The 15,528-nt window shown below is 37.6% G+C and overlaps 1 protein-coding gene and 2 long non-coding RNA genes across 5 annotated transcripts in view; 1 reads left to right on the forward strand and 2 right to left on the reverse strand.

The window, feature by feature from the left end:
- The window catches only part of LOC120543890 (collagenase 3-like), a 92,745-nt gene that overhangs the window by 43,150 nt on the left and 34,067 nt on the right, over window positions 1-15,528 (reverse strand). The gene's annotated exons all lie outside the window — the stretch shown is intronic.
- LOC120543896 lies at window positions 7,755-11,162 on the reverse strand. The gene is made up of 3 exons (XR_005636409.1): window positions 11,123-11,162; window positions 10,408-10,568; window positions 7,755-8,004 (listed from the first exon to the last, which is right to left on the reverse strand). It is a non-coding gene; the product is annotated as an uncharacterized LOC120543896 (long non-coding RNA).
- On the forward strand, window positions 13,219-15,124 carry LOC120543895. Its single transcript, XR_005636408.1, has 3 exons — window positions 13,219-13,696; window positions 14,097-14,125; window positions 15,080-15,124. It is a non-coding gene; the product is annotated as an uncharacterized LOC120543895 (long non-coding RNA).

Consider the following 15,528-nt stretch of genomic DNA (forward strand, 5'->3'; position numbering starts at 1 on the left):
GTGGGCTGCGTTGCAACACCACGTGACTAAGCTAGTCAGTTAGCTCTCAGACTAACGTGGGGTTAACAAAGAGGGACACACTAGCTACTTTGCTATGTGCTAGCTGTGTAGCAATTCGACATACATGACTCGCTGTTGGCCAGCTGTTCATTTGGGCGTGTGTATGTCCGTACGTGTGTGTGTGTGTGTGTGTTAGTGATAGAAGAAAGGAAGCCCCTTAGGAAAGGAAAGGCACTTTGAAAAACCTGATTATCTCACTCAGTACAATAACTCAGGCCCGGATTGGCTAATCGGGAGCACCGGGAGAATTCCCGGTGGGCCGGTCTGGTTGTTTGGTTGTGAGGGCCGGTGTTCAGGTATGGCACTGGGTTGAAATCATAGTTGAATATTATGGATGCTGTCCCTATGCTGCCTGCACTGTTTTAAATGGGTAATAGAAAGCGCAAAACGGCACTGAAAAAGCGTCAATTTAAAAAGTAGAGCTCTAGAAAGTATAGCTCTAGAAAGTGACGCGGCCAGATGAACTTTTTCTATTTTTAGCAAAACGCCAAATGAAGACGTTGAGACGGGTAAGCTAAGTTAGTTAGGAAAAGTGCCTGCAAACAGGCGTTTATGAATCAAACTTGTTCTTGTAGCTCTGCAGCAGCAGCTACTAGTCCAGTTTGCTGCTAACAGTGACAGTGAAGAGCCAGTAAGGTTACCAAGCAGCAGCTATATGAGCCCAGAACTCCAGTTTGGGCAGGTAGGGTTGTATTATAAGAATTAATAAGAGTGTGGTGTTGACCTGCTCTATATGAAAAATGCCCTAGGATAATTAATGATGCCAGATGATTCGGCACTACCATAATGACACTGACTTGACTTGATCAGAAAGCTTTGTAAAAAGGAGAGATTTGTGCTGAGAAGTATGACAATTTAGAAAATGTGATTTAGTGTCAGAAGCAGAGCCAGTAGTGTGCATTATATAGGATAGCTGCTGTCAGTGTGGATGGCACATCTACTGTAAGCTGTTGTATCACAGTGTGTGAACAAGCAAACATGATCAGATTAGCTACAATATAATCACTTTTTATGACCAAATATTACTTGTGACCCATTATGAAAGTTGTATGAAATATTCAAAGGAAAAAATAGATTGTTGTTAAGATGTTAACTTTTCTAATAAATCTACATTGTTAGGCAACACTTGGAAATAGTGATATTTTACAAAATACACCGAATTACAAGGATGTAGAGGACAGGGTGCTATTGCAGACTTATATACTAAGGTTTTGATTAAATTTTTTTAATATAGTCATTCGTGAAGTAAAGTGGCCCGGTCTAAAACATGAAAATCCAGGGCTGAAAATGAGTCCCAATCCGGCCCTGCAATAACTAAAACTCTGTGAAAGGGAAGTTAGCAGGTAGCAATTACAGTTTTAACAAGCTAGCTGCAATATTCAACACAACATATCAACAGTATCGTGGTGAAATGATACATTCACAGAAAATGATGGGACGTGGTAGATACCATCAGATTAATACATCAAATGCGCACCAGTAGCGCTTATTAATCAGATCACATTAATGGCAACACAAATAGCAACAATAGCAAGTTACTCATTAATAAAACACACTATTTATCTCTGCCCAGACCGTAAACCTTCTTACTGTGTGTTGTCCTGGATTATCCCATAGACTTCCACGGGAAACAGAACCAAAAATCCGAATTGCTCGTCAGCAATGCACGGAAGAAAACTTTTCTCTCCAAGACGGAGCAGCATAGAGGGAGTTAGTTCCAGTCGACTTTTGAGGAGAAAACCTTGTTCCCTTCTCCTGCAGGTATAAAAACACCGGTGCATATTTTCCAGGATCCAGAAGTGTTCTGAAAATGGAAGTTTTAGCACAAGCTTGTGTGCTTCCATGAGCAGCGTGAGCCCGCAGCAGGAGACAGTGGATTTTCGGGTGTCAGAATGTTTTATAAAAGACCTCATGCTGTGTTTATGGTCCCGCTGAACAAATAGGAAGACTAAAATCTCTTGAAGGTGTGAAGACTACAAGCCTGTAGTTCTTAGAGTTTTTAGAGTTTGGCCACTTTGGCCACTCCCTGCTGGTCATTCAGCCATTTTGTGACCTTTGTCCCAGTGGTGACCTGTAGGAGTTTGGTGAAACGTGGATTCTCCACGTAGGCCACCTTTTGTCTCAGGCCCATGTTGGCCCTTTTATCTCTCAGATGTCAGTTTAATCAACAATTTTTAACCCACTGCTGGTCCCAACACGACCAAATATGGAGATACAAGGTTTCTGCCTAATAGCAACGATATATATTTATAATCTTTAATACTGCAAAACGTAAATCTCAATGTGACCAATTGATGTCTGTGCTGCATATTTTAAAAATAAAACATTTTGTAAAATCTACTTCCCGTTTTAAAAGTGGAATATTAAATTGTCAATTTAAGGGATTATCATTAAGTTCCTAACACTGTATTACATGCTGACGTTATCACTTTTTACCACCCCCTGCATTATTCATCAGTGAGCAGGATATTAGACATGTCATTACTGACAGATTTATATCACATATAGGATTCTCTGGCCACACGAGCATAGACCACAAACCTACACTGGAATTATATTTCAAAGTATGGAACATGTTTTATTGTAATTATTTCTGAATATATATTGACCTAATTCTTGCAATACATTCACAAACTCACATAAGTTTAAGTCAGCCTTCATGAAATGTGTGATGTACCGGAAAAAGTTAGGTGTTAAGCTGTTCGTGTTACAGCCAGCAACCAAAATTCATGTCATGCTATCAACTATAACAGGAACAACAAATTCACTGGTTTTGTCTTGGAAAAGACAACTTTATGTACATGAATCACCCCTGCTTTTTCCTGAGGTACGTTTTCAGCTGTTGGTGGTACTGTAGGAAAAGCTGTTGGAACTCAAACCCAAGAGACTTTTCCTTACACTTAATATTAAAAGTAAAATCCAATTTTTAAAACAGTTCCATTCAATATTTTATCAATGTCAATGTCGGTTTCTTGGTCAGTGGGTCCACCACTTTGATCCAGACTGAAATATCTCTAACTATTTGTTTGGTTTGCCATTACATTTGGTAGGTCTATATGGAGCTAAATCGGGGCCAAATGTTTTGTTAATTTGAAAAAAATATATATAGTTGAAAAACTAAAGCTTGAAATTGAAAATTTAAGTTTTGGTCAAAACTTGGAAAAAAATAAAACCATGTATTCAAACTAAAAATAAGTGTACCAATTTTTTTTTCAGTTTGAATAAAATTTAGATTCAATTCTGGAATTATTTTGAATAAATTATAAATTTTCATTTTTCACTTTTATATTTCTTTTCAGTTCCACATTTCATGTTTTCAGATTCAAAACTTATTTTTTTTACGGCTTCAAATCTTTTTTTTCGGTTTCAGATCTGTTTTTCACTTTCAGATCATTTTTTTTCGGTTTCAGACTTTTGGCCCTGATTTTGCGTAGGGGGCGTGGCTTCAACTCAGAGGGGCGTGGCATTATGAGTGACAGCCTAACAAAGAAGGCAGAAGACTCCTCTGTAATGTTGCCTTCAGGAAATGGTGTTACAGTGAGAACTATGACTGAATGCTTTCTATCCACTATATACATGTGCTTTTTACTTAACAAACTGATGCCAGTGACAAAGTTCCACGCGAACGCAGCAGCCGCGTATTGGCTGGCCGATAAAATCGGCCTATCACTAGTTAAAAAAAATGAAAACAACCTAAAGCATTTTTTTTCTCCTATCCCAGAATGTACATGTGATATAGCCAGACCTTACTCCACAGCGCTGTGGAGATCTTCTGGCAATGCGAGACAATTCCACACACAACAGGGACCATCCAAATTCCAGTTTCAGAACAGGTGACAAGTTTACCCTGCGTTAAGTGCATGCACAAGCATATACAAAGCCCTCATTAACGGAATGCAGATACAATATGGCCACAGGTATGGGGTGTCGTTTGTAAAGCAGCTCACGCTGAAAATAACAGCAACATTTTGTCACATTTAACTTTAAACAATGTTTAAAAAACTGCTATGAATTTTTGAGTGTCACTTTTTAGCAAATTTTGAACAATATTTGTCAACTTAGAGATATTTTAAAGTTAAATCTAAATATTAAATGTTACACCTAAATGTTAAATTTAAATCTAAATGTTAAATCTAAATGCTAAATCTAAATATTACATCTAAATCTAAATCTAAATGTTAAATCTAAATCTAAATGTTAAATCTAAATGTTAAATCTAAATCTAAATGTTGAATCTAAATGTTTCGGGTGAAACTAAATATTTAACTAATATGCAAACTCAAAATGCCAGTAACCGGAAGTACCAAAATAAAAGCTCGAGGAGGTCAGTGTGTGCTCATAGTGTCAAATAACGAATAAAAACCATCTCATCTGGGGAAATGGACTCTTGGACATGGACTATCGTGATAATAACTATCTTAAATAATAAACACGTTTGGAGAAACTGTATTTGAAGAGTACTTTGAGTTTTTAGTGTCACTTTTATGAAGGGTGCGGGACTTATGACATGTAGCCACTGTAGCCAGCCACGAGGGGGCTCACTTTGACTGATCTGTCATGTTCGCTTGCATAAAGGCCAGCAAGAGCCTATCCCCACCCGCCCCTGACCAGGTACGGTACTGTCGGCCATGGTCGCGCTGCGAAAATATCCAACGAATCTGTGTTAGCCGAGAACATTGGCAGAGCCGTCCTGGCGGCTATACAAAATTTTTCAACAATGACAACGACCACCTCAGGGACACCACAGGCCACCTCAGTAAGTATGTTTTCAAAATCACGTAGAATTGGATTCTTGTCAAGGCTAACTTAACTAAACTAGCTAACGGTAGCCAGTAGAGATTTGCTACTAGCACCAATGCACTTTATGTGTAGCACATTTGTTTCTATAAACTGTAAAACTCACACATGTTAAGTGACGCAGTGGGATGAACTCATGAGTAAATGTGAGTTCAAGATTATGTGAAGATGTTCTGAGCAGCAAAGCATAAATTATATAATTTAGCGTTACAGCTAATGAAGGCTACTTGTCACCCCTCAGGCCCACAAATAACACTGTAAATTGTTGGTCAAATGGAACTCTGCCTCTGTCCTCAGTCAGACATCTCACCTTGGCTTACCTGCTGGCCTTTACTCACAAGATAAAACCGTTCTCTGCTTGGCTAGAGAGAGAGTAATGCTGATGGAGGACAGAGGCAGTCACAATGATAAAGACATTTAATTTAATGTGAATAAGGTACCAGAGTGCATACTGTAAAAAATGTTCCTGCTTTTGCTAATGTCTCTTCAGGCTCCCACCACCTACAATAACACACCGGGGCCAGCCACACCCATCACCTTCACTGGGACATCATACCGCTCGGTATACTTTCATACTCATGTAACCTAGTTGGCTGTTTGTTGGTTTTTTAATTTGTGTGGTGTAATGTTTCGGCATTAGTTCCAATCATCGTGTCATATTTTACACAACACCAGCATTTTGATTTCATAAATTGCTTATTGACAAAAAAAGGTTAATGAACTACCTGGTAATCGATCAATCGTATAGAGACCCCATGATGGGTTGATGATACTACCAGTTAGTTGGTTTGCAGCTACACTTTTCATTCACAATGAACTATTGCTCTCTTGTAATGCACAGGTGTCTGTGTTTTCATTGATTTCAGGTTCCCTTTCCATCAGTTCTTCAAAGGCCTGCTACATACTCACGTTTTGTCAGAAAAAACAAAGCCTGCAAACAATATACAAGAGATGTTGTGTGCTTGCTTTTTTCTTCAGCATCAAAATTCCGCATTCCAAGGGGAGACTCAACAGCAAATCTGGCACGAGATGGCTTATTGGGAAGATCTCCTTTACATCTGACTGGTCTGAAGCCAGGGGCGTAGCACAAGACCCTAGGCCCTATGCATACACTGTAAAAAAAATCTGTAATTTTACATACGTTTTCTTGTTAATTTTACAGATTTTTTCTGTATTTTTTAAATACATGAAAACACCAATAAATTACAAAAATAAACTGTGAATTTAAATGTCTAATGTAAAATAACATAAAAAACCTGTAGCCGTGAATAAGCATAGCATTTTCATTATTTTAAAGAAAATGTACGTTTTTTCACATAAAATGACTTTCAAAATACATTCACAATGTATCGTATTTTCACAAATATAATTTTTTTATTTAAAAGATAAAACTGTTAAGTGTAAGTTTAATACTGTAAAAACACTGCTAAAAGTCCATACAATTAGTGGCAATTACCAACAAAAAGTATTTTTCTGTCATTTTACATAGAATACTTGTAAATTGACAAATATCTCGTAAAATTATGGACATTTTGAAAACAAAAACCTTGAATAATTGCTTTTTAATCAGTGTATAAATGTCTATATGCATTGTTAAACTGTCTATAAGCATTATTAAACTGCCAAAATACAGTTTTTATCATTTAAAACAGCCACAATCACTGTAATTACACACACAAAGAAGAACATGTACAATTCACAAATATTTTATTTAAAAATAATAAATAAATAAAACTGTTTGTGCAATTAGTGACAATTGACAGTAAAAGATATTTCTTCAGTAATTTTATATGGATTTGCTTGTTAATTTACTTAATTTGCCACATTTACATTTTATATTACAGTATAGTAGTATATATTATTAATTTATGTTAGAATAGAGACCAGAAACCCTTTTTGATTCATACTATTTGTTAAAGGAGACCTATTAAGCTTTTCTGTGTTTTCTGTCATATCTGATGTTACAATGTCAGATGTTCATGCTAAACATGGCCAAAGTGTCAAATATTGAGTTAAACATATTTAAAGAAATCCCTGTGAGCCAAAACCTCAGATTTCCCACTGTTCAGAATTGTTTTCAACAGTTTACTTTACTCTGGGCTACATGTGACGACACGCTGAGCCGGTTTCCTATATCTGGTATTTGCTGCTGGCTGAGCACACAGGTCACACCCATTAACTAATGTTAATGTTTAAATCTATAACACCCCCCCCAGAATCAGCAGTAGGATGGATAGATGCACAGCAAGCAGAGCTAACTAGCTAGCAGAAGCTACCATACACGGATCACAGAACCACAATATAGGGCTAGAAATAAGTCAAACATTTCTGCTTACAGAATTGTCCACCCCCCAACAAAAAAGTCCAACTAAAATCCTTCATAACACAAAAACATTTAATTTTATTTACATTACTGATAGCATTTTCAGATATATTATTTAAAATCCAACTGGGGCGACATAAAGCAATGAATGTTGCCATTTTGCTTTGATAGGACTGTAAGAGATATGAGAGGCTAATACAAAATGGTGGTATTCCATACAGTGAACATCCATGTACAATTAAAAGACTTCCTCACTTTCTTGATTCAATTTTATATTTTATGACTTTCTAGAGCCAAGTTTGTGTATCTTTGTGCTGGAGTTACTTGGTATACAAAATAGATGAAAATCCATGCAGGGGAAAAAGACAGGAATGTGATCCAAACAAAACCCAAGCAGAACATTTTAACATATAAATAAATAAATGGTTTGTATTATAACTATTTAAACACCATACACTGAATGGCCATAGCACACTGTACAATATATGGAACATTTAGGGCAATCTTAATAAATCCATTTGTATCCAGTACAGCATGCAAGCCCAAAGCGCCATTTTTGGGCTCTTCTGACTTTATACTACAAAACCTCTGGATGAAGTTAAAAAAAAAAAACACTAAGCTTTTTAAGGTAGCTTAATTGGAAAACATAAATAACGCCAAACAAAATCATCAGAATATCTATCCAAGGTCTGTGACACATTAAAACCTGATGGTTGAGTATGAATGACGTGGTGAGTTTGAAAAAGGTGATTCCTGCAGGCTCTTGCTCCTCATTGACCACTGCTACCAGAGCCACTGCATCTTCCTGGTATGTCTCCAACATCCTGAAAAGGGAATACATATTCAATGTGTGTCCACATATTGTACAAAATATCATTTTGATGTTAGAGGAGAATGGGCAGACTGGTTCGAGATGGTAGAAAGGCAACATTAACTCAAATAACCACGCTTACAACCAAGCAGTGTTGCCACAGTTACTTTGAAAAGTAACTTAGTTACTTTACAGATTACTTGATTTTAAAAAGTAACGGGTTACTTTATTAGTTACATTCAGCAGCTGCCGACAACACCCCACAGCCTCAACATAAAAATGACAACCGGGTTTACTGTGAGGCACGCTCGGCGTGACAGTAGTAGGATCTGGTTTATTATGGCACGGAAGAGAGCCAGTCAACGGTGTTTAAGGGCAGGGCATTTCCTCTACAACATAGGCCTACTGCCCCGACCTACTTCTTCAAGTCTCCCTCACTTACTGGTTTATCACCGAAGTCCAGCTTTTGTTGTTTGGGTGGTGGGGACCTCCTGCTCTCGCACTAGGGGTGGGAATCACCAGAGGCCTCACGAACGATATAATCATCATGATACTTATGTCACGATACAATATTATTGCGATTTTAAACATATTGCAATATTCTGCGATATATTGCAATTTATTACCTTTTTTCCAACTTTAAATTTTTCCCAGTTTCAAATGATGTCCCCAAAGGACAATTTTGTCAACATTTGTTTTATCTAAAAAGATACATTTCTCTGTTTGTTCATCTCCCTTCAATTGTATTGCTGCAAAATGGGGATTGTCAGCAGACAGACTGACCAACACATATATCATAAAAGATCGATACTTGGAGTCTGTGTATCGATACAGTATTGCCACGAAAAATATCGCGATACTATGCTGTATCGATTTTTTCCCCCACCCCTATCTCGCACCACCTGCTGGGACTTGCTCTGTAAGTTTGACTGCAGCGCTGCAACTCCAAATGTTTCTTCAAATTTGACGTAGTCTTTTTGTAGCTAGATAGCACTTTGTCGCCACCAGCACAGAGTGTACAACCAACCTTAATATTGCCGTCTTTAGCCGACACAAACTCAAAATAGTGACTGTATTTCCAGCTAGAAAACGCGCATCTCTCTCCTCCCTCTATTGTTGTTTACGTTTGTGTCGCTGCGTGGTACACGTGAACTGTCTACATGCTGAAAACATGACTTCACTCCCCGAGATGCAAGAAGAAAGCAAAAATATATATTTTTACTAAGGAAAATGACAAGTAACGCACAGTGACTTGGATAAGTAACTTTAATCTGATTACTGGTTTGGAAATAGTAACGCGTTAGATTACTCGTTACTGAAAAAAGTGGTCAGATTAGAGTAACGCGTTACTAGTACGTGGCATCACTGCAACCAAGGTATGCAGAATACCATCTCTGAACGCACAATACATCCAAACTTAAAGCAGATGGGCTACAAAAGCAGAAGACCACACCGGGTGCCACTCCTCTCAGCTAAGAACAGGAAACTGAGGCTACAAGTCGCACAGACTCCCAAAAACTGGACAATAGAAGATTGAAAAACCGTTGCCTGGTCTGATGAGTCTGGATTTCAGCGGCGACATTCAGATGGTGGGTTAGAATTTGCGTAAACAACATGAAAGCATGGATCCATCCTGCCTTGTATCAATGGTTCAGGCTTCAAACAGCCTTTGCATCATGGATGTGCAGCTGACAAATCTGCAGCAACTGTGTGATGCTATCATGTCAATATGGACCAAAATCTCTGAGGAATGTTTCCAACATATTGTTTGTCAAAAAGAATTAAGGCAGTTCTGAAGGCAATAGGGTCTTGACTGGTACTAGCAAAGAGTACCTGATAAAGTGTCCAGTGAGTGTATGTCAGAGGTTACACACATCAACTAAGTAACTTGCTCAAGGACACAATGGATTTGTTGCAGTGAGAATAGAACACAGGTCTCTCACACCAAAGTCATGTGTCTTATGCACTGCCTCACTGACCCCCAATCTGAATGTTAAACGGAACTACTAAAAGAGCAAAGCGTAAAAATAGTTTCGGTTAATTTTGAAACTATGATGGAACAAATTAGGCTGTGTCGGGCCACCATAGTCTTGGTAATTTATAGGAAACGCAGATAATCAGTCTATGTTGTCGCGTAAAGTCAAAGCTTTTAATATTGCCAAATTGAGAGGTTTATGTTTGACAGTGATTTCACATTTCTTGATTGTATGAAAGCTAAATTCAAATTTCATAAAATTCTGAAACAGCAGCTGCAACATTTTTGGATGTTAGTCAGCCTTTCATACTAAGTTTACCTGATGAACCCAAGATTACTACTATGGAATTGTGGAGGATTAAATATTGTAGGCCTACTCTGTTCACAACAAATAAGTAACCTTTACAACTGTTCAAGATGAAGTTCTAGAAGGCCTCTTACCAGCATCAATGGTAAGAAAGGGGCCTTATTTTTTCCCAAGGCACCTGGAACTTGTCCACCCACATGCTGCTGCCACATGGAATGGTTATTTGACTGGGGGAAGACAGGGCTGGGCAGTTTCTCCCTCAGGTGAAGAGGTGGCTGGCTGGGTCTTCTTGATTCTGCATACAAGCACAGAACAAAAAGTATAGTTAAACCTCAATAACGAGACATTATTTTGCTGTCATTATTAGATATGAATGCATATTAGATTAGTTATTAAGATATACACAACATATTTACATAAAAATGAGATAGCTAAAATGCCGCTAAAGCATTTCTTCCCATGTGTTTGTGGCACTGGTTTAACTGTATGCCTGTGGAATCGGCAAGTTAACTTACATATGCAGTGCACCCACTGTCATAAAAGCAGCAGAGCTTTCGTACGTCCACAGTGAAATGTCATGTTTTTCAAGATGCATTATATTAATTTTAACATTAAAAATAAAACTAAGCAATCGATGCTTTGCAGAACTTACAAACCTTAACGTTACAAGTGTATGTCACTTTTGATAAGCTAACATTAAGGTTAGCTTAACTTGGAAGGAGTTCGTTTTGCAACTTTTGTTATCACTATGGGCCTAATACCGTTCTGTAAATATTTTGCTACCGATCTTTAAAGAACTGAATATGTTGGTTAGTGAATAGAAAGCATTTTCTTTATTAAAACACTTACATGAAATGTGTTCAGTGCTGCTCCAATCCTTCAATGGCGCTCCCACTCTCCTTCACGTCGCAAAAAATGTCCTCGTTGTAAAAAAAACTCTTCCTTACTGGATTGTGGCTGTTTTACCATCGTATAACCTCCGTTGCACAGCTCTGAATCTATTTTGTTTATGACATTGTTCATTTCAAACAGTCAATTGTAACTTTAACGTCACAGAAAGCCCGCCCAAGAAGACCACATAACCGACTACCTACTTGTGAACTACAAACGCACCGCGCTGCCCGCGCAATCATACACACATGCGCACCCGTCACCGACTGGACTGGAGTGGCGCTGTTCGACCACTGTCATGAGAATGCCGTGGGGGGCTTCATTCCATTTCAAATAACCGCCTGTCTGCCGCAACCTGAACCCTAAAGCCACTGTCTCTGTTAAAATAGATGACTTATAGCCTGTGATTATGAAAATGGAAGTTTCTCATTTAATTGTATATATATCCAATGCAAATAAAGATTGATTGAAGATTGATGCCATCCAATAAAGCACTTCACACACTATGTTGCTTTTCTCTTTTCAAGCAAATCATTATAACCTATTAGATATATTGGCGGTAAACTGACAAAAAGCATAAAAAGCACTGCAAATATTGTAAATATTGAATATTTTTTACCAGTATTTCACCAGGTTATAATAAAATATTTCTGGCTACTGTGTTTTAGTATACTTCAACTAACTGTGCACAAACTCAATAAAGACATATGCCTTTGGTGTGAGAAACCTGGGTTCAAATCCCACTGCGATACATCCACCATTGTGCCCTGAACAAAATGGTTTACCTAGTTTCTCCAGAGATGTGACCTCGGAAATATATAACAATTGTAAGTCACTTTGGATAAAAGCGTCAGCTAAATAAGTCAAATGTAAAATATATTTATGTATAATTTCTGTGCACTTTTGAAGTGTGTTTTGTATCTGGCATTTCCTCAGAACTCTGACTTAACCTATGCTTATTATCAGAAATCTCTGGTAGCTCTGATTAAATGGATACTTTTACCTGACAGAAACAAATATACAGGTCTTGATTTTTGAGATTATTTCCATACATATGTATCTCCTGCTTTCCTACATAGCATGATTACTTTCATTAAAACATAATCAACTCTTGAAAGGTAGTTGTGATGGGACAATATAACTTGATATGATGGCTGGCCTGTTAGTATGTTGTTTGGGCATTATGTGGGCATGGATGCATCAGTCAAGCACTGTTGTGTTGTTAAAAAAATATGTTAACTACTACACTCACACTGCAGGCTTTCTTTATTGCCCATATCACATGTTTTGATTGACTGTCCTATTTTTAAATGTGCCGCAAATTAGACTGTAGTGTAAACTGGCCACAGCCTGAAAGAGGATGCAAATACATTCCACATGATTTTTGTGGTCAGCAGCATTAAAGCACTCTAAGAAAGGGCAATATTCTCAAAATGTACTTTTGTAATATCATTACCAACCTATTTTGAACCTTTTCATGTGTTTATGTGAAAGAAATAGTACATTAAAGCTGTCTGATAATTGCACTTAAGTAAAAAAAATACAGTAACTGGAGGTTGCCGCTTGCTTCAGCCCCTTTCGGCACATTTGCTCAGAGATCACTTCGGCCCCCTGAGTTTGAGACCCCTGATCTAGAGTGACATCAAAGTCGCATGAATTCTGATTAGACTGTCAAGACTGATGTCACATCTCAAAAAGACTAGCTGTATCTCATTTTGATTACGCGGCCCAAATTCAAACTAGAAAAGATACATTTTATGTGACTTATTGTTATAACATCTGGTCTGAGTCACACAAAAAATCTGTGGTCTAAACACACGACAAACCATTGGTACTAGCTACTTTCAAAATAACCACTCTGTGTGTTACATCATTAAAACATTTTATAATGTTCTGTCATTCAGAATTTATAATTTCATATGTGTCTGTCTGCCTTCATGAATTACAATCTGGACAGTGAAAGTGGGATATTTTGCAGGAACAACAAAATTCTTAAAAAAAAGTAAGAAGCAGACTGGTTGTTTTTTTTCAAATTCAACCACATGAAGAGGCTTTTCCATGTGAGGAATTGTAAACAACTTCTTGGATTGAAATATCTTGGAAATATATGAAACAGCACGAAAGACTTGAAAGGGTTAAATCAGGAACCATTCTGTAGACAATCAGAATTCAGAGTCCTTAACGGATCTGCCAGGTGCAGACAGAGGGTCAACTTCAGGTCAACTTCAAAGACAACAAGTCTCATTTCAGCAAAGTCAGGAGCAGGAGATTTGGGACATGTGACTCTAAACGTGTGAAACTTCCAATCATTTTAAAGAACAATGTTTGAGTGGGAGGGGTTACGTTAGAAAGCGCGGTGGATACAGCGTAGAGACCGGTAGAGATACAGTGTGAGCCAGAGGAGCGCGGCTGTTTTACGTTGTCATAGTGTTTGAGACAGTTTGGAAGAGAGCGACTTTTATGTGCAACGCGTGCGAAATTCAGGATGCAAAAGATACCATTGACAGTCTGCACGTGAACAAGAACTGCAAGGTACGTAAGCCCGAAATATAAACTGTATAACTAACGTTAACGTTACCAACTCAAGCTTGGTAACTTTAGTTAGCATAAATGTTAGCTTGTTAATCATTTACCAACTTTGACTTTACTCCAGCTTGGCAAACGTGCAATTCTGTAACTTGTGACCTGAACCTCGACGTTGTTAACAGTAGTAACAAGTAAATTAAGCAACGTTACTGTAACGTTAGGTAGCCAACGTTATGAGTGAAGTGTTGGCTCACTAGTATAATGTAGCTAACCTTAACTGTTTTACCTATTTAGCTAGCTAACGTTACTTGCACACAATAGTTTCCAACGAAATTTTAATTTTGGCAGATTTCTTAATTAAGATTGCCCTATGCACTCAAATACTTTATTTTCTGTCTCTCAACAGATTTGCTGACCTCAAAGTAATCTGAAGAGGTGAGTGTTTCGCCATGTTCATAGATTACACTTGTCACATGTGTGGTGTTTCTGTGAAAACCCTAAAAGGTTATGTACAACATCAAGGGCGCCACAGAAATGAGGCTCATTACCAGTATGCATGTTGCATAGCAGGTCTCACTTTAGAAATTATAATGTCATGTTTTCTGTCATCATCGGGCAGGCATCTTCTGTGTCACAGTGTGAGACTTTGCAGGGATCATTTAAATGTAAACTTACTCACTGTAGGATTGATCTGAAAGATCTTTTGTGTCACCTGGAAATCTCATGCTTCAAAAAGAGAGGAGGTGCAATGCCCATTCAAAAACTGTGATAAGTCTTTTTCAGTGGGATTTTTTCAGTTGGATACTTTTAAATACTACAACAAACCCTATTTAAAAAAAAAAAGTACAGACAAATGATTTCCAATAGTTTTACTGACCAGCATAATTGTATTTTTTAATATATAAACAAAGTTGAATTCCATGCCTGCAGCACACAACAAAAGTTGGGACAGATGCATGCTTAATTGTTTGGTTGCTGGCATGAAATTATAAATGTTTATTTTACAAAATATAATTACGCTTGGCCAGTAAAACTGTTCTTTCTTTGTACTTTTGTCACACATAAAGGTTGATATAAATTAACAAATCACAGGTTGTTTTTTTATTGCATTTTGAAAAACATCCCAACCCAATGACGGTTGTAGCTATCTATTGCTAGTTTCTCCAACATTACCTACCCCCACATTTATATGTAATGGTAATATTGTATTGTTTGTCTGGTGATTCCCACCCCTGCTACTTGTAGCGATGGATGTTTTTTCATGTTTTTTGGTGTTTTTTAAGTTAAATATAATTTAACTTTACAAATTTTGTAAATTACTGGACTTTATGGTCTTTGAGCACAGTTTGTCACAAAAATACAGATCCCGTTTTTGTATGTTTACAACAGGAAGCTCTCCTTTGGCAGCAGAGTACTTCATGCTTTCTGTGGACCGACCATTGTGAATGGTCACATCAGTGCCTTCACCGATGCTCTTGTGTTGATGTTTGCCAATATTGGAGTTCTTGCAGAGGTAAGAAAGCAGAAGTCCATTTTATTGCCCATATCAAAACAGATATAGAATGACCAGAAAAATAGTTACCCCCTTTAAAATCTAATGCAATGTAATAAAAGAGCCTTGCACAGGACAGAATTTCACAACTTTGCCTTGCTGTCACAGCCTTTGTCTTTTTCACTACATTTTCTCAACCGTTAGGTGTGTATTAATACACTTGACATCAGAGCTCTTAGTCTCTCTTAATCTGTTCATTTTAGTTCATTTTCATTTTTTCCCCTACTAAACTTTAGACACATAGTACCTTTTAAGAAGTGTATTAACACGCACTCTACAGCAACAG

This window comes from Perca fluviatilis, chromosome 16, assembly GCF_010015445.1.
Source record: "Perca fluviatilis chromosome 16, GENO_Pfluv_1.0, whole genome shotgun sequence".
Classification (NCBI taxonomy): domain Eukaryota; kingdom Metazoa; phylum Chordata; class Actinopteri; order Perciformes; family Percidae; genus Perca; species Perca fluviatilis.